An 18,650-nucleotide genomic window follows, 5' to 3' on the forward strand; every position below is an offset into this window, starting at 1 on the left:
CAAGTGTCGGGTCAGATACATTCGAATGGGGCATTGTACTCAATCATTGGTCTGATGAGTGATGAGTATAGGAGACTATGACCTCCCTTGATCTAGATGAGAATCCCTTCATGATAAGGTGGGCAATGTAGAAGGTCTTCCTAACTACTTTAGCTACATGGGTGTCGAATGACAGACTACTATCAACCTGGGTCCCCAGGTCCCTGATAACTTCTTCTGTGCTCAGTGGATTGCCACCTATTTGGTAGCTAGGGGTAACCTTGTTTTTCCCGAAGGGTATGACTATGCATTTTTGGCATTTAACTTTAGGCCATGGCTCTGGCACCAGTTATCCGCTTCTGTGAGACCCTTCTGAAGGATATCTGTGTCAGATGTGTTTTCTACTATGGCGCCAGTTTGCAGTCATCTGCAAACTTTGTCAGCCATAACCCTCCTGTGTTTGCTTGTACTCGGAAAAGTAGATGCCAAACAAGAGTGGGCCCAGGACTGAGCCCTGTGGTACACCACTTGTGACAGGCTTTGAGTCTGACATGGCGCCAGCAACTCTGACCCTGTGGGTTCTGTCACTCAGCCAGTTTGCAACCCATCTTGTGATGTATGGGTTAACATTTAAGCTGATGAGTTTTTCAATGATACCCGAGTGGGGTATTGTATCAAAGGCCTTCGCCAGATCGAGGTAGGCTGTATGGACTGCCTTTCCTCATCAATGGCTTTGGTGACTGTTTCAAAAGTCAACCAAGTTTAGAAGGCATGATCTGCCTTTGACAAAGCCAAACTGGGATGGATCCAAAGTCTGCAAATTCCCTATGTCTTTATTTATGAGGTCCATTATGATCCTCTCCATGGCTTTGCAGATAAGGCTTGTCAAGCTAATGGGCGGTAATTTCCAGGGTCGGTGGAGGCACCGCCTTTGTGAAGTGGGACCACAGTTGCAGTGCGCCACTCCTGGGTAATGTATCCAGAGGTAAGACTATGATTAAACAGCTGTCCTAGCTGTGGGTTTAATTCCTCGTTGAGTTCGTGGAGCACACAGCCGGGGACACCATCAGGTCCCATGGATGCTGTGTTTTTTGCTTTGGAGAGAGCAGTTCTCACTTGGGCGTTTGAGATGTTTGGGGGGCTGCAATCGCTTGGTATAGATATCTCTCCTTTTGGGGGGGAGGGGGGGGAAATAAATTCCCACTGTCAGTCTCGAACCCAGGACCTTGGTAACATTAGTCTGTATGACCTACCACTAAGCCATGCCTGCTTTTCATTAACTTGCCCCTCACCTTCAGCTATGTGTTCCACAAAAATATACATTTTTTGTCCTTGAAGGTTTTATTTGTAGCCACTATTACTTCAGCTTACAACAGTATGTCTAAATTGCAGGCCTTTATGGCATAATCCTTCTTTCCTCATCTGTTATGGTAGTTTTTGTTGTACATGTCTTAAGATATTGCTTTAAAGAGCCTTCTGCTATAGATGACAGCTGACCTCCTTGAAAAAAATATGTTAACAGAGGTCTTCAAGGCTTAGTAGCTCCTGCCTTTGGAGTACACCCCCCCCCCACTTCTGCTGCATATTGTGTTGTAAACGTGTCAGGTTAAGGGTGGAGGGGTGTGCCTTGACTCACACCCCTTGTGTTTGTTTATACAGTTCATAGCTACATTGTTATATGCGTCAGGAAAAGATTTCTCTTGTTGCTGCCTAAAAAGCAAACCAAAACTTCATAGTATGCCTTTGGTCATCAGTTCATTAGCCAGGATGGTACACGAAATAGATCTGCTGCCTGAGGTAGGAAAATAATATACAGAGTTGTGCAGTGTGCCAGAGCTTAGAGTTTCAGCCTGGCAACTCGTTACAGTTGAAGTGAGGGAGTTCTTTTTTTTATGATAGAGAAGCTGCTGTGAAGGGAGCAATTGCAAGGATTGGTAAGAATGTTCATGTGTAGTCCTAGGGTGGAATCAGAGAGGAAGAAAAAGGCAAGGGATCATTAGGATATGCAGTGGACAAATCCCCTTCCTCTTACTGCAACATTTTAGTGGCTTCAGCCACATCACAAGTAATGACTACTGAGGGATTGAGCTAGCCTCACTGTTGCCAAAAAGTGGCAGGAAAAATAGCTGCTGTTACCTTACATCTAGCACTGTAACCTCCCCCTCCCCAGTTGAGCACATAGTCAATTAATTGTCTAAAATTAAGTGGAATTTTGAGTCCTCTAGCATATACTTTGAAACAGAGCTAGTCTCCTAGCCTTTAGTTAGTGATAGAACTTTGGCCTGGTGAGTCACATTTCTTACTTACCTCCTGAGTAAAGACTCGCCTTATTATTTTTATGTACAGGACGCATTGTGTGCAACACAATCCACCAACTGGCAGCACTTGATATAAAATCATAAAGTAAAATGGCTAGAATATCAAGGCCAAACAGCCGCATCCAAAATACTGTTAAACTTTAATAAACTTAACAGTTTTGCTTTGTCAGAGGAAGGCTTCATTAGAGTTATATAGAAAAAGTTAAACTTCATTTGAATAATCTCCCATATACACAGCATCATGACAGCAGCTAATGGGAAACTGACTACATCTCTCAATTGTACCGAATTTTATGGAATTTCCCAGTTTTGAGGGCAAAATAATGGGGTGCCATGAATTCCCAAGTGGCCCCTTCAAACCCTAATTTTTTTTTCCAGTGTCATGAGACAGTGGCTGGCTCTCTGTCAAAGACTCGAAGAGCTTTGAAAAAAAACAGGATTTTTACAGCATCACAATCAGTTCTTACTCCATGGAAACAAACAAGAGGAAACATGCGAATGACACATTCATAGGGTAGGGGAAGATAAATAAGATCTTTCCACACTTAAATTGTTTATTTACAACCATATGTACAAAGACTGTAAACATACAAGTACATATCTCGAAAGAATGTATAAAAGAAGTAATCACAAAACTTATACAACATGGTTCCTTAAGTTATGTTTGTGCAACTCCTCAACCCCTTGAAATGGAACCTTCCACCAATGCACAGTGGTTTTCCAGTAACACACAGTGGAAAAAATACAGAAGTGGTATATTCCTTAAAGCGGGAGGAATGGTATTTTTTAACGTAACCTGCGTTCTCTGATATTAATTTAGCAGAACTTTTAGTCCGGATTATTCTTATATTCTTTACAAATGTGTTGAGATTACTGATGGGTTCTAGAAAGTGTAATACAAAGCATATGCTTCAGTAACTAAAATCACCCTTCACAGATGTTTGTGTTAATTAAATGCACTTCAGTGTGACCACGACAGACTACTTTATTTCCATACCCAAATAGTATATTTCCACTAAAGGATGGGGGGGTTCAGTTCTTACACACCACTTATGCTTGCTTTTATTAGCTACTGTTAAGGTAAGACTCTTGGTAACAAAATGTGGTGCTTTGCACATTGCAGAGACCTGGCGTTTACACAAATGAGGGTTATCTTAGATGTTAGCTTTTGTTAATTACGAGCACATTTTCAACTGCTGGTAATAATAATACTCCCTCCTTGGGTGTATCAAAACATTGTTAAAAGGGGTGTATGATACAACAGGTGTTTAGACAGATTTGTACACATGGGCAATAAGTAAATTTCCTCTCCTGAACTTTTCTAGAACTGTCTAACAGGTTGATGTATTAAAACAATCTCTTCTGTTACCTCAGTAATTACGAGCAAAGTTCAAAGTAATAAGGGACAAAAACTCCAAAACAGTGGCATGCTTTAAACATTTTTACCAGAGACTTACAGAATTGACGCAGTAAATGGAATTATTTAGTAAATATTTGTATTACATGATAAGATACTATAATGATTGGCATTATATTGCGGTTACATTACTACTGGTTTGTCAAAAAGCTAACCTTTTACAAAAGATGAAGCAAAATTTGGAGTCAAATTTGTTGACAGGTGAGGGCCATGTAAATGAATCTGCATACTTAAGGACTTAACCATTGCAGAAAGCCCACACTTTAGAAAATGCATAAATGCGCAAACCAAAACTCTTTTCACACTATGGGGAAACATTTCAGCCATTCCCTATTTCAAGTACAGTGCTGAAATACATAAGAATGATACATCTCTATTCCCTAATCAGCAGGAATGTGTGAAGTTATAAGTAGTTATACAGCTATGTAAATACAATATACATTAGTAACATGTTCCCTTATCTTATGCACTCTTAACGCTAAAAAATGCAAATGCTGCTAAGCAGTATTATACTTTGCTTACAGCATTACTCTTAGCCACTCAACCATCACATTACACCCATTTGTTTCCTAATTGGCTGTCACTTCAGAAGACAGTTAAATACTTTAACTTCCAGGTTAAAGACCTAGTTGCTGTGGTTTTAGTTATGTGTTTGTTATTCTGTCATGAGTTTTGTAAACTTATTAAAAACACTATTGATGTGATCATTTGTATGTAAATTACCCACAGGGAAAATGTCAGGTGAGGAAATACAAACAAGCAGTGTGCAGTAGGGTGTTTCAAAAAAATTGTTTTTCTCTAATCATTTTGCATAGGTTTCTAAAATGTGAGATTTGGTGAGTTGTATATGTATGCAAAAAATTTGAATTGTCTGACTTCATTAAGTGACAGCTCACAGCATGAAAAAAATCACACTGTTTCCAGTACCACTAAATGCATTCCAGTGTTGTATTTATCTCCAGTCAGTTTTACTTGAGCTTCCATAACCTCCTGCAATTACTTTACTTATTTAAAGCCTTGTGCACTATTTAATTCTATTTTCATTGTTCAAAATTCTGTGCTGTTTCCTGTTTACACTGTGCAAAGTGGAACATAGTATTTAATTACTTTTAGATGATTTATCAATTTATATAGTTTCTGGTACAGCCGCGGTGGGACAGCGGTAGCGTTGTTGCCTCACAGCAAGTGGTTCTCCCGTTCGATTCTCGGCTGGAGTGCCTTCTGTGTGAAGTCTGCATGTCCTCCCCGCGGTCGAGTGGTCTCTGAAAGACATACGTGAATGGGCGTGCCTTCGCTGAAGGTTGGGCGTTGGGCTGGCAACTCGGCACCATAAAAATCGACTGCCAATCATTAGCCGAATGGAGTTCTGCTGTGGCAACCCCTACCGGGAAAAGCCGAAAAGACAAACAAACATCAGTTCATATAATTTCTGCATGTGTGGCTGGCAGTGTTAATATTAATTGATAGAGCCCAGTCCCCCTAATGGTGAACCATGAGCTCAGTGAGAAAGTGAACCAGAGCTGCTACTGGTGTCTGGCTTGTTGGCCAGCATTTACCTGCCCTTAATATCTCAACTTGCTTAAACTGGCTTCCAACCAACAGTTTCGTTTTATGCAGACTGTTCTCTGATCTTAAAACCAACAAGTTAACTCTTTCAGTGAGTTGTTCAAATGCTTTTGATGAAGTTCTGCAGTTATGGCAGTTAGCTAGCCTACCTACAACTCAGAAGCCGAATGCAGTGGCAAAACTTAAAAGTCTGTATAAGAAGCATTCTAGAATCAGGAAGAATAAGAAGCACCAGTCAGATACACAGTCTCTGAAACAGATTTTAGCAATGCACTTTTGAAGCTTTTTGATGTGGGGCATCCTGATGCCGAATTATTGATAAAGACTCAAGAAGACTGGGATTTTCTACAAGATCAACCTACAGACAGAAAAATAATAATTGGTGGAGAGGACATTGAATTCAAAAAATGATTGGACAGAAAAGAAAAACGACTACAGGAAGAAATGAAACACAAAGATAAAGAACAGCTGAAAGTCACAGTCAGAAAAGCTTGAGAGCTGACAGAGGCAGAAGACAGTAGTGAACATGAAAATGACGATGAAGATGATGCAGCAGTAGACATGTCAAAATACCACCAGAATTTAGTAACTGGTAGACAGCCTGTCAAAGAAGTGAGCACAGTAGATACAGGATCTCCTGAATCGGTATCCAAAAAACGACGACTGGTGAGTGATCTTCTTTTTGTTTCCAGCTTGGACCACACAAGAATAACTTCTTGTCGAGCGATGCATTTGTTGCACCAGCGCTGCAAGTGGCTGGCGTTGACATAAATGATCTGGTCATGTCCACAAGTTCAATACACAGAGCAAGGCAAACTGCATGACAATCCATTGCTGAGAAAGTAAAGATGCAGTTTCAACCATCACTACCCCTTGTAGCATATTTTGATGGGAAGCTGTTACCTGAAGGTGATGGAGAATTGTTACAGGTCGAAGTACTGAAAAACTGCTGGACATACCCCAACTTCCATCAAACACTGGTGAGCTGTTTGGACAAGCAGTGGTACAGATATTGCATAACTGGCCAGGTGTTCCAGAATGGCTAGCTGATTTGTGCTTTGATACTACCAATGCCAATACTGGTGTGCACACAGGTGCCATCACAGTGATTCAGTGAGCATTTGAGAAATGACTCTTGTTTTTACAATGCAGAGATGACATTTTAGAAATTATTTCTACGGCAATGTTTGACATGTTCTTCCCATCTTCAGGACCACAAATAGTTTTTAGAAGATTTAAAGAATACTGGAAACTTCTTGACTTGAATGCATATGTACCAGTGGTTAAGGAAACTGGAGGTAATGGATGCCTGTTAGACTGTGAGAAGCACTGGCTAGCTGAGAAGCGAAGTGAGGTTGTTGCAATACTGCAAGACAGGCTGACGTGTGAAACAGCCTCGTGATGACTACCTTGAATTTCTCAAGCTGTCACTGCTCGTCCTCGATGACAAACTACAAGGTGAAGCATTTGCTTTCAGTCCACCTGTTGCATACCATTCTGCCAGGTGGATGGCAAAAGGCATATACTGCCTTAAAATCTACTCCTTCCGGGAGCAGTTTAGATTAACTGCACATGAAATTCAGGCTTTCCACCGAATCTGCCTCGTCACAGTGATAGAGTACATTAAGGCATGGTTTTCAGCTACTGACACTTGCAATGCTCCATTCAATGATCTTTGCCTGTTGTAGACACTGGAGTTGTTTACAACCATAGACAACCAGATGGCTCAAGTTGCTTTGTGAAAGCTCAAGGGACACCTTTGGTATTTGAGCGAAGATCTCCTAGCACTGTCCTTGTTCTCAGATCGAGTGTGGAATGAAGAGAAACAGCACATTATTGAGCCCTTGAAAAAGCCACCCAGTAAGGAAGACCTAAGAAGAGTCAATGCAAAAGCTGTTGCCAGTTTCCAGGGTATGACTTTATCTGACTTCACAACAGAACAATCAGTGAATCTGTTCACTGCTGTCAACATAAACCCATCTTTCCTAACAACTGATCCTGCAGCATGGAGTGACATGCCTGACTTTATCATTGCGAAACAAACTGTTACAGCTTTGCGAGTTGTTAACAACTGTGCTGAACGAGCAGTCAAATTAGCAACTGACTTCTGTCAAGTGCTGACTCACAGCGAGGAACAGCAAAAGCTTTTATATCAGTTCATTGAACACCATCGACAGAAAGTCACGGAACCACTAAAAAGACACTATAGTACTATAAATGAACTGATGTAAACTTGAGCTTACTACCTATGAATGTTGTTAATTTTTACTAGGCTTATTTTTTCCTAAATTGTTTGACATTTGTGTTGCTCAGAATTAGAAACGGACATTTCAGATGCAGCATGAAAGTGATATATGCCATTTGTGTACTGATTTGTAAATAGATTTCATTTCTATTGGCGCAATTTGGAAAAAAATGTAAAAAGTCTCAGAATTAAAGTGCGCTGAGCTGTCACTTAACTTCGCATTTAAGGCTTTACATTTTACATGGTTCTTTGTCCTATCAATCCTCATAAAATCAGGGGGTATGCGAACAGAAAATCAAGAAAAATTTTTTTTGCATATATACATGAAACACACTAGTGTGGAGCTGGGTTTGCTTTTAAATTTCTGTGGATATAAATTAAACAAACTCTTTGACTGTTTTGTGAACAGGATTGGTGTGAGGTGTCATTTCTTTAGGTAGGAATAAAAGATCAGTATTTTTGGACGCATCTTGCTTTTGGATGGTGCCGTTGGAGTTGCAGATTGTTTCTCCATTTCTAGGAGTCCTGCTAAATTAATCAACTTATTTAGAAAAAAGGATGACAACCATGAACCTTACAATATATTATAGTACCAAAAGGACAGTAACTGATGTATTTATAAGCCGCCGTCTGTGCATCTGCAGAGAAGTACTGAGGAACAGTACCTGATTGGGGAGAAGTTTCCAAATTCCCGCAACAGTGACACTTGATCAGCCCAAAGTTCTCTGAATGATGGGACTACAATTTCAAGTTAAGAAGTATGGGTTAAGCATTTTAGTTGGGTAGAAGAATGGCTGCCAGATTCAACTGTCTCAAACACATTTTAAATTAATCAACAATTTAGCAATATCCAACTTAAAAGAGGAGACAAATGTAAACCCCATCTTTAAGAAAAGTAAAGTGTTCGGGGAGTAGTAAAATGTCACTAAAACTGAAGATATTAAATCCTTGATTTCTAGCCTCTAAATCCCTTAGACATGCTAACTGGTTCAGTTGTCCTTTTGGCTGTTCCTCCAGTTTCCCCTCTTGTATCTGCCCTTCCTCAAAGATCTCCCTGTGTGCTGTACAGGGTTCTGAAAGCCCTGATTCTGTTCCCTGCATCTGGCTAACCTCTGTCAACGTCTCAATGGTAAATAATCTAAAAAAAATCATTGTTTTAGGCAGTCATCCCTGTTGCTCAGAACCAAATGCCAGTGGTGTACAAGCATCCACCCCCCCCCCCCCACCCCAGCATTAACATTAGTGTCCAGTGCTGCTTTTGAACCACTAGGTAGTGGATAAGCCCATTTCTCAATGTATTCCTCTGTGTTTCTAACCAACTTACTTGACTTTCTTTCCTGATTACACTTAAGTCTCGGTGTCACTAAATATTTTACTGTAACTAAACTGATGTAAAACTAAAAGGTAAGTCATTGACAATACTTTCATTCAACACCTTCATTTCTTGGTCAAGTTTAAGTAAGTTACAGTTGTTCTCACAGGTAACGATCCTTATAAGGTCCATACCAGTTTTGTCAAATAACTCCAACAGCTCATGATGCATTATTAAGCCCACTTCCATTCCTGTCACGTACTTCCAAATCCACAGAGCCCCCCTAGGGATCTGATTTAAAGAAATACATTTGTGGAAGTACATGTTATCCATCTGTAATGTCTCTTGATAGTTTTTCAAAATATTTGTAATTGTATATCCAAAGAGCCCTGATCCCTAGGCTCCTCACAAGGTATCACCAAGTTGAATTTAGGTGCATGTAATCATCGGGACATATCAGTACCCTCCTGGTCTCCTGAATTAGCGTTTGAACATCTCACCACATCACTTAATGGCTGCTTTTGTTGTTCAAAACTTCCAAGGCATAACCTCCACTGTTAAGTTGTGTGGCAGGGGTCACGCTCCCATACCTCTTTACATTTTTACTGCCATTGGTGATATATGTGGATAACTGCTGCAGCAAAACAGTTAATTCACCTAGTAATGAAGCCATTCAGATATGACCACAGGCCCAAATTCAGTGCTGTCAATAACTATTAACAACACAATCCACCAGCAGCAGAACTTGACATAAAAGCAAAAAATAAAATGTCTATGGGTAGAATATTAAAACCAAAAAGCTGCAACCAAATTACTTCAAAAAACTGTAATAAACTTAGCATTTTCGCTCTGTCACAGCAAGGCTTCATCAGAGTTGCACCGAAAAAAATTAAACTTCATTTAAACTTAATTTAAAAGAATTTCTAGGAGGTTGTGAGTTTGAGATCCTGGCCTCTGTGAGGCATGTATTTTGGAAGTAAATTATACATGGGTGGGCATCTGCTGAGTTCACTTAAAATTTTGTGTGTGTTTTTAATTTGTTAAATGTTAAAATTGTTTTAGCTTTAGCCAGTTAATCTTAGGAAGCGCTTTACAATGATAAGTTTTGTTGGGGATGTTAGCAGTCTGTGTTGTACTATTGTTGCAGGTGTGTTGTAGTTTATGGAGGTAAGTTTTTGGAATATTAGGAGAGAGGAAGCATAAGGTAATGTAGGTAGTAACATTTGGGTATTTAGTTGTACTATTTTTATTTAGTAGGGTATTGATTTACATAACATATCCAACATTTTGTGAGTTTGTGAGGTTACATAGTTAGTACTGGGGTTGGGGGGCATAATGGTTAAGGTGCTTACCTTGTAGACACCAGGTACAGGGTTTGATTCCCACCTTTAAAAGGGAAATTGGATAGGCTTAAAATGGCTCACAAGGGCAGCTAACCAGGTTTTTAAGGGGGCAGGTTTGCATAATTGCTAAGGTCTTCCCCTCATAGACACAGGGGCCAGGGTTTGATTTTGACCTTGGGTTACTGGCAAGGCTTTAAATGGACATTCAAGGTAGTTGGCCTAGGATCCACCTGTGATCCTATATGTTTCCTGAAGGGTAATGTATGATCGAAGATTATACATAAAAGTTTGGCATAGGAGATTAGTTCAATTGGTGTTACTTTGTGAAGTAACTGCAGATGTCATTGGATCCAAATAGGGGTAGTTTAGTTTTATTGACATTTATTTAATTAAATATTTGAGTCTTTAAGCCAATGTTCTAGACATTGAAGGTTAAGTTGTGTGGAATGCTATAACGGACTGAGGGAGTTAGCAGTACAGATAACAATAGCGTCATCAGCATCCTGTACTAATGTGGTATCAGGAATCTTGGCATGCATGACATTTACAGAGATACTAAAATAGAATTGGTCCAAGTATTGAACCTTGTGGAACACCTGTATTATTTGGTAGAAAAGTAGAAACTGCATGGAACTATTTTCCTGCTTGTTGTTAAGATAGATAACTTTTGCTATGAATTCTGCCTAGAAAGCCACCATTGCTCAATACTTAATAGTGTGTTTGTGTGTGTGTGTGTGTGTGTGTGTGTGTGTGTGTGTGTGTGTGTGTGTGTGTGTGTGTGTGTGTGCTGTTTAAGATTGTGTTATCTAAGTTATATATAAAAATTCCATTCTTAATTTTGTTTGGAGTACTGGGGCAGAAGTTGGGCATTGGTTGCACTTTCTCTGTGTCATCCTCAGGTAAGCCACTCCCACATACATGCAAACATCAGTTGCTCAGTCTTTTCTTTGCTGACTGACCCTATAGATGCCAGGCTGTTTCTTGAACCAGTATTGTCTATATAATAGTCAGGCCACTAATGTCTGTGCCAGCAAAGCTAGATGTGTAATAACCGCTATTTACACTGCTATAGGAGCAGCTTCTTCGCCACTTAGTGGTAAAATCCTTATCATGGCTTTATGACAACAGCATGTAGATACAGGGGAAAAATCACCCAAGTGTTTTCCTGGCTTCAAAGCTGTAAAACACTTGGCAAGTACTGTCAGAGAAGTAGTGTAACACAGTCCATTACATTTATACTTACTGTCAGAGAAGTAGTGTAACACAGTCCATTACATTTATACTTACCTCCATACCTCTGGACTTCTATATTTTTCAGGACATCCAAATTATTGCATCATGTATTTGGTCTATTCCTCATAACATGTGTAGTTTTTGGACCAACCACTGTGGATTGAACTCACTAAATAATGGTCATCCATTTGAGTTTCAGAATTAGTATCCTTCGGGAAATGGATGCAGATATATATACTCATGTACTTCTGTTCCTGTGTTGCAGTATTCTTAACCTTTGGGATTTCCTGCCTAGGTGACCTGAATGTCCGGCCTGTATACAACAGACATTTGCTACTGCATGGTTGCACATAGCAAGGCAGGCAACATAGACCATAAAGGTGACATCGGCATGTACCATCCCTTAGAACTTCTCTGCTGTCAGTTCGACAGTTTCTACCGTTCTTCTGATTGCCAAGAATTTCCTAATCTTAGGTAAGTGTTCCATTGGGGAAAAACGTTTTGCCCTTTTTTGTTGCTGCATATTTTTGACAATCCTGGATGAGTTCATAGGAACCTCCTCTACTCCATCCTCCCTTTCCTTCCCATGGGCTTTGGTACTCTCCCAAAGGTTAAGAATACTGCAACACAGGAATAGAAGGATAGAGAATAGTTGTGTAAAATCTTACCATAACCATAGATGGCCTTCTCTTCCATGTTGCAGCATTCTATCCCCCCCATCCCCTTGATACTTGCTGTTTGCTGATTGATGTGATATATCTCATATCCTTGGACTGGTGTTCTGACTGGGGCATTCATTTCTGAGGGATGGTATGTGCCAACTTCACCTTTATGGCCTACGTTGTCTGCCTTGCTATATGCAGTGTCATACCATAGCAAAAGTCTTTTGTATACAGGGTGGATGTTCAGGTCACCTAAGCAGGGAATCCCAAAGGTTAAGAATACTGCAACAGAGAAGAGAAGGGCATCTATAGTTATGGTAAGATTTTACCCAATTATTCATTATTTTAGCAACTTAGTTTGTTTGAGAAGTTGGGAACCCATTACCAGCATGGACAGCAGACAGAAACAAATCTTTATTTATGCTTCGGTCAATTGCTGGTCAGTACAGGTAGATGTCCTTCAGTATCAGTATTGCGGTATTCCTTACTCATGGGATTCCCTGCCAAGGGTAGCCTGACATCCAGCCAGTATACTGAAGCCTTAGGATTTACTGGTACCTATGTATGGACATATTCACTGATGTACCTGCCTCAGAACGTCTTTGCCACCAGTCCAATTGCCATCTTCAACCATCGGTCTGAACGCTCCTTTGTCTGCTGGTTACCAGCCGTTTCAGATAAGTGCCCCTTGGGATTTTTTATTCTTATCTGTGATTTCTTTATTTTTGTTGTAAGGTTACATGCCATCCAGAAAGAAAAATGTCAGTGTGGGAGACAGATTCCCTATCAAGACCTTCACAATCAGTGTTTCTTTTACTTGGGTGCTTCTCACGACCATACATCATGCCCAATTTGTCAAGATGCTTTGTAGTTATCTCTCCTCTTTGTCTATCTTCCCTGGGAACCTGATAACCAATGTCTTAAGTTGCTGGTGCAAGGTGCAATGGCAGAATCATCCCGGCTCAAGGGTCAGCCGTCTGCCAAGAAGAAGACCAAAAAAGTTAGCTCGGATTCAGCTGCTGTACCACTTTACCTGGACATCTCTCTCAAGGCTGGTGAAAGCTCATCCAGTCATTCCATTGGATTTCTTTGTGGCAACTGCTTCGGAGGCCGGCATGGATCTGATTTCTTGCACATCCTCAGATACTCTCGGACGTCCGTTACAGATGTTGAGCGGGAACTGCGGCTGATCATATCCGAGGCACTGATGGGTGTTCTACAGATTCTTGTTAGGGAGGAGATTCCCACTATGTTGATCGGGTATCGGCAAGAGTACAAACCTCCTAATATCTTTAGGGCTGACGTCCCTTTGAAAAAGAAGCAGAAAACAAAACATATTTCCCCTGCTGCTAAGGATCCTCAGGATGAATAACAGGATTTCACACAAGGGTTGCTTAATGCTCTTATGGCCGTGAAAACCCCCAGGGAGTTTCTGTTCCTGCCCCCTCTTGGTCTTCTACTCCTCTTAAGAGCCTTAGGAAACAGGACTCTTCTGATGAGGAAATGGACTCTGGCGAAGAGTCTTTAGCTCATTCCTCTCAGATTCATTTTGCATTAAAATATAGTTCTGAGGAGAAGGACTCAGGATTCTTGGGTCCTCTCCATAATTCGGCAAGGATATTTCATGGTGTTGAAATCCGGTTTCCTTTTTTGGGCATTCTTCAACCTCCTCAGGAACAGCTGCCCTTTTTTCCAGAGGTATTTCAGAGCCTTTTGTCTCGGGGTACTACCCAAGCAGTTTCTGCTTCTCAAAGGGGGAAATGGTTTTATTCCAGAATGTCAGCACCTTTCTAAAGGTTCCTTCCATTCGAATGCTATCCCTTCAAATCCTGTCTCCTCTTTTTCTACCTCAGGGCTTCCTAGTCTCTCCGGATTTCAAGGATGGCTTAACTCTACATTCCTATTCATCCCTGTTTCAAGAAATGTTTGCGTTTCTCTGTTTTTTCCTTGCATTTTCAGTTCTCTACTTTGCCCTTTGGCCTCTCTACTGCCCAGAGGGTCTTCACTAAATGCCTCGTTCCTATGATTGCCTTTTGCAGGATGAGCGGGATACAGTTTTTTCCTTACCTGGACAACTTGCTTATTCAGGCTTCTGCCGCAGAGATCCTGCTTCAGTACCTCTACTCTGCTGTTTGTCTCTTGCAAAGCCTAGGATTTACAGTAAATTTCCAAAAGTCCTTCCTGACTCCTCCTCAGGTTCATGTTTTTCTCAGGTGCAGGCTTCAGACCATTCCTATGCTGGCATCCCTACCACGTCCCAAGGCTTTGACTCTGATTGCCTTTTTTCAATCCCTTCTTCTTCTTCAGGTCTCAGTTGCAGTCAAGAGAGTTTCTAAGGGCTCTGGGGTATATGGCTTCCACCATTCATATGCTTCCTCTATCCAGGCTTTGTGTGAAAAAGCTACAGTGGTTTCTAAAGTCAGTATGGCTTCAACATTCTCATCCTTTGGACTTTCTAGTTCCTCTTCTTCCATGTCTCAAGCTAGAGCTTCTGTGGTGGATTCCTCAGCTGTCTCTCAACCCTGGGTTTCCTTTTCAGCACCCCAGTCCCCTCTCAGGAACTCTTTTTGGATGCCTCAGACATGGGATGGGGGGGTATTCTTTTGGCCCTTCATCAGAGGGCAGACCACATCAACACCAAAGAGATGAGAACTCTCCTCTGTATTCCTTAGGCCTTCCATACTCTATTTCTTCCAGGGCCTCTCAAAATCATTACAATACCAGAGTGATGTGGTACATCAACAAGCAAGGAGGAACATGGATCTACCTCTTGTGCAGACTAGGTCTTCAGGTTTGGGATCTGGCTGTCCAGTATCAGGTGACTCTTCAAGCTGTTTATATTCCTTCAGAACAGAACCTTATGGCAGACTCTCTGAGCAAGTCCATAGCACAGACTCATGAGTGGATGCTTCACAGATATGTGTTTCGGGATATTGTCCACCAGTGGGGCACTCTTCAAGTAAATCTTTTTGCCTCCCCTCTGAACAGACAACTTCCTCTCTTTTGCACCAAAGTCCCATGTCCTCTGGCTTGGAAGGTGGATGCCCTCTCTTTTTCTTGGAAGGGGATGCTTCTTTATGCCTTCCCTTCTTCTCATACCAATGGGCTTTTTCAGGATAGAACAGGACTCCCCAAAATCTTGTCGATGACTTCCTTTTGGCCAAGACAGCATTGGTTCCCTCTTCTGCACCTAGCCAAGAGCAGCTACCACAAGTTACCTGACAGGTTGAAGCTATTTGCACAAGACAAAGGTCTCTCATCCATCCTCATTTGTCCACTCTTCACCTGACACTGTGGGTGATAGTTTGATCCCTTTTAGACACCTTTTTTCTGACTTGCTTCGGGTTCTGTCAGAGGCCAGGAAACCTACCACCAGGAAATCTTATTTGTCCAAACAGAAGAGATTTTCTGTGGTGCCTTGCACATAACCTGGATCCACTTTCTGTGGAAGTTCCATTGGTTCTGTCTTATTTGTATGAGTTGTTCCATGCTGGGTTGGCATACTCTTCAGTTAAAACCTGCCTTTCAGCTGTTTCTACTTGTCGTCCTTTGACTCCTCCTTTCGGCTCTAGATTTGAGGGTAAACAATTTCTTAAAGGCATCCTTCATATTAGGCCTCCCAGGAAGCCTTTTCCTTCTTCCTGGGATCTTAATTTTGTTCATGAAAAATTGACTCAGCTTTTTTTCAGCCTGCAGCTTCAGCTTCCTTGCAGCATTGTACTTGGAAGACTGTTCTTTTTTTGGTTCTTACTTCAGCTGGACTGGTGTCTGAGCTTCTGGCCTTTATGGATGTCCCTCCTTTTTCAGTTTTTTTCATAGGGACAGGATGTCTCTTTGTACGAATCCTTTTATGCCCAAGGTGGTTAATGAGTTGTCTCTTAATCAGTTTATTCATTTGCCCACTTTTTTCCCTTATCCACATTCTGGTAGTGAGAAGGTTCCACATACTTTGGATTTGTATAGACAACTCAGATATTATTTAGATAAAACTAAAACCATTTGTAAGTCTGAGCCACTTTTTGTTTCCTTTCATCTTAGGTATCTACATGTGGCTGTTTCTAAGCAAAGAATTTCTTCTTGAATCTCTAAGGCCATTTCCTTTTGTTACTCTTTTCACTGGAAAAGCTTTTCTACTTCTGTAAAGACTGATTCTACCAGGGTTGTGGCTTCCTCTGGTGCTTTTTTGAAGGGATTGGATACCAATTCCTTCCTTGAGGCATCTACTTGGACTTCTATGCATTCTTTTACTAAACATTGCAGGTAGGATGTACTTTCCAGGGCTAGAGACAGATTTGCAAGGGCTATCCTGCATGGCTTTTTGAGGGCTGTGCTGGGCCTTCCTCCTCTCAGTTTTCTTCTTGAGCTTTTGTACTCTTCTTTGAGTAAGGAATACTGCAACAGTGATACGGAAGGACATAGTACAATTGTGTAAAATCTTACCCTAACAGTAGATGTCCTTCCCTTCACTGTTGCAGTATTCACTCCCTCCCTCCTCCCCATTTTCTTTGCTCCTTATTTCTTTTTCCCTTGTAGATGCACATGTTCCTCCTTTGCTCCTTAGACTGTTGTTCCTCCTGGGTTTTTTCAGTTCTGAGGTAGGTATGTCTGTACGTCACCTTTATGCCCTACTTCGTGAGCAGGGAGCATACATGTGATGTATGACTTACTAGTAATCTTAAAGCTTTAGTATACTGGCCAGATGTCAGGCTACCCTTAGCAGGGAATCCCTTGAGTAAGGAATACTGGAGCAGTGAAGAGAATGACATTTACTGCTATGGTAAGATTTTGCACAACTGCCCTGTTTTAATGCCTAGCAGTAGACCCAACCTGAACAACATAAGCAGGGAGTGCTTAACATTAGTTAAGGTCAGGTCACAAACTACTCTGGCGCTTAACTGGTTTGTCTTTTTCTGAATATTGGATCACATCAGCGCACTCCATGCACTACAGTTTATTTAGCAGGTAGTTGAACTGGACCACTTCTCTCCTTTTCAGTCACAGCCTACTTACAGAGAATGCATAACAGTAGTGTGATATAGTAACATACAACTAAACAAGAGACAGTACAATGCAATAAAGCACCAGTGTGCAAAGATCAGTATAAGGCAAAAACATTGGTAAACTATGTACACAACAATGCATAATACTATTTATGACAGATATGCTACAGAGAACACGGTCCTGCTGATATATATATATATATATATATATATGGGTCCCATTCTAAAGACCGAAACGCCGATTCCCCGACGCGGAAATCACCGATGCCAGATGACCGACAGGTACGTATACCGACAGGGTGATTCGCCGACAGTGGAAAGACCGACAGGGGTAATGTGCGATCGCGACCCGGTAAGTGTGCGACAGTGACGGAGGTAGGAGTGGTCAGGTAAGTGAGTTAGGGTTAGGGTGCAGGTAGGTGATGTGTGCGTTAGTGTCGGAGCTTGGGCTAGGGGTGTGTAAGTGAGTTAGGGTTAGGGTGCAGGTAGGTGATGTGTGTGTTAGTGTCGGAGCTTGGGCTAGGGGTGTGTAAGTGAGTTAGGGTTAGGGTGCAGGTAGGTGATGTGTGCGTTAGTGTCGGAGCTTGGGCTAGGGTGTGTAAGTGAGTTAGGGTTAGGGTGCAGGTAGGTGAAGTGTGCGATAGTGTCGGACCTTAGGGTTAGGGTTTGGGTCAGGGCTAGTGTGTATGGTATGTAGTGTCGCGTGTTGTTTACGTTCCGTGTGTCGGTGTTTTGGTGTTCGGTGTTTTGCGTTGTCGGGTTTGTGTGTTGTCGGTTATTTGGCGTCGGTGAGTTTTGTGTCGGGGAATCGTCGTGTCGGTATTTAGAAGTAGACCCATATATATATATATATACATCACATTATTTCTTCTGCTGCCTGGCAAATACACTGAAGACGTGCATAAATAAATAAATAAATGTGACATTTGTATTAAAGATGGTTTACAGTGCAGAGCAAATTGTACATAAATGAATTTACAGTATTATTAGTGATGATTGTTTCTTTTTATGTTTGCACAATTTAGTTGCAATGCATTTAGCCGTTTACCTTTTTTTCATCACTTTCTGGGTACATTATTCTAAATGGACTATTTGTGTTCCTCATTCCCACACCTGTATGTGACATGCTTCAAGACTGAGGTGGTTGAAAAGTATAAGCTTCCTTAGGCTCACATACATTATGTATTGGTTCAACGAGTCTGTCTTCAAATGGGGACAACTTTGTCAGAATTTGCAAACTCGTGATGACAGTCAGGATTATAAGGGCTTTTGAAGTGATATGAGCAAAACCTGGAAGCATTTTGTTTTCTTTAAGGGTTGATAACCACGTAGGTAGACTGGTCAGGAAACCCTTTTCAGCCACAACCCAGGACAACTAGGCAAGTACAACAAAAATGTAATTTCAGAAAATAGACAACTATGTAGATTTTACACTGGAATAACTGAGATCAACTCTGCAGTCAAAGCAAAGAGTTGACAGTAGTGTATCTGTTCTTATCTACAAAGTTAGTAAAACAAAGAATGGAGAATTTGTATAGATTAAATTTTCTTGTGATAATCTTAGTGGTATCAGTG

At 41.2% G+C, this 18,650-nt stretch overlaps 1 protein-coding gene across 4 annotated transcripts in view; it reads left to right on the top strand.

Moving 5' to 3' along the window:
• The window catches only part of MYO1B (myosin IB), a 2,891,345-nt gene that overhangs the window by 2,418,458 nt on the left and 454,237 nt on the right, over window positions 1-18,650 (top strand). The window lies entirely within an intron of this gene.

The sequence above is a fragment of the Protopterus annectens genome, chromosome 6.part0, assembly GCF_019279795.1.
Source record: "Protopterus annectens isolate FY-2018-M chromosome 6.part0, PAN1.0, whole genome shotgun sequence".
Taxonomy (NCBI): domain Eukaryota; kingdom Metazoa; phylum Chordata; order Ceratodontiformes; family Protopteridae; genus Protopterus; species Protopterus annectens.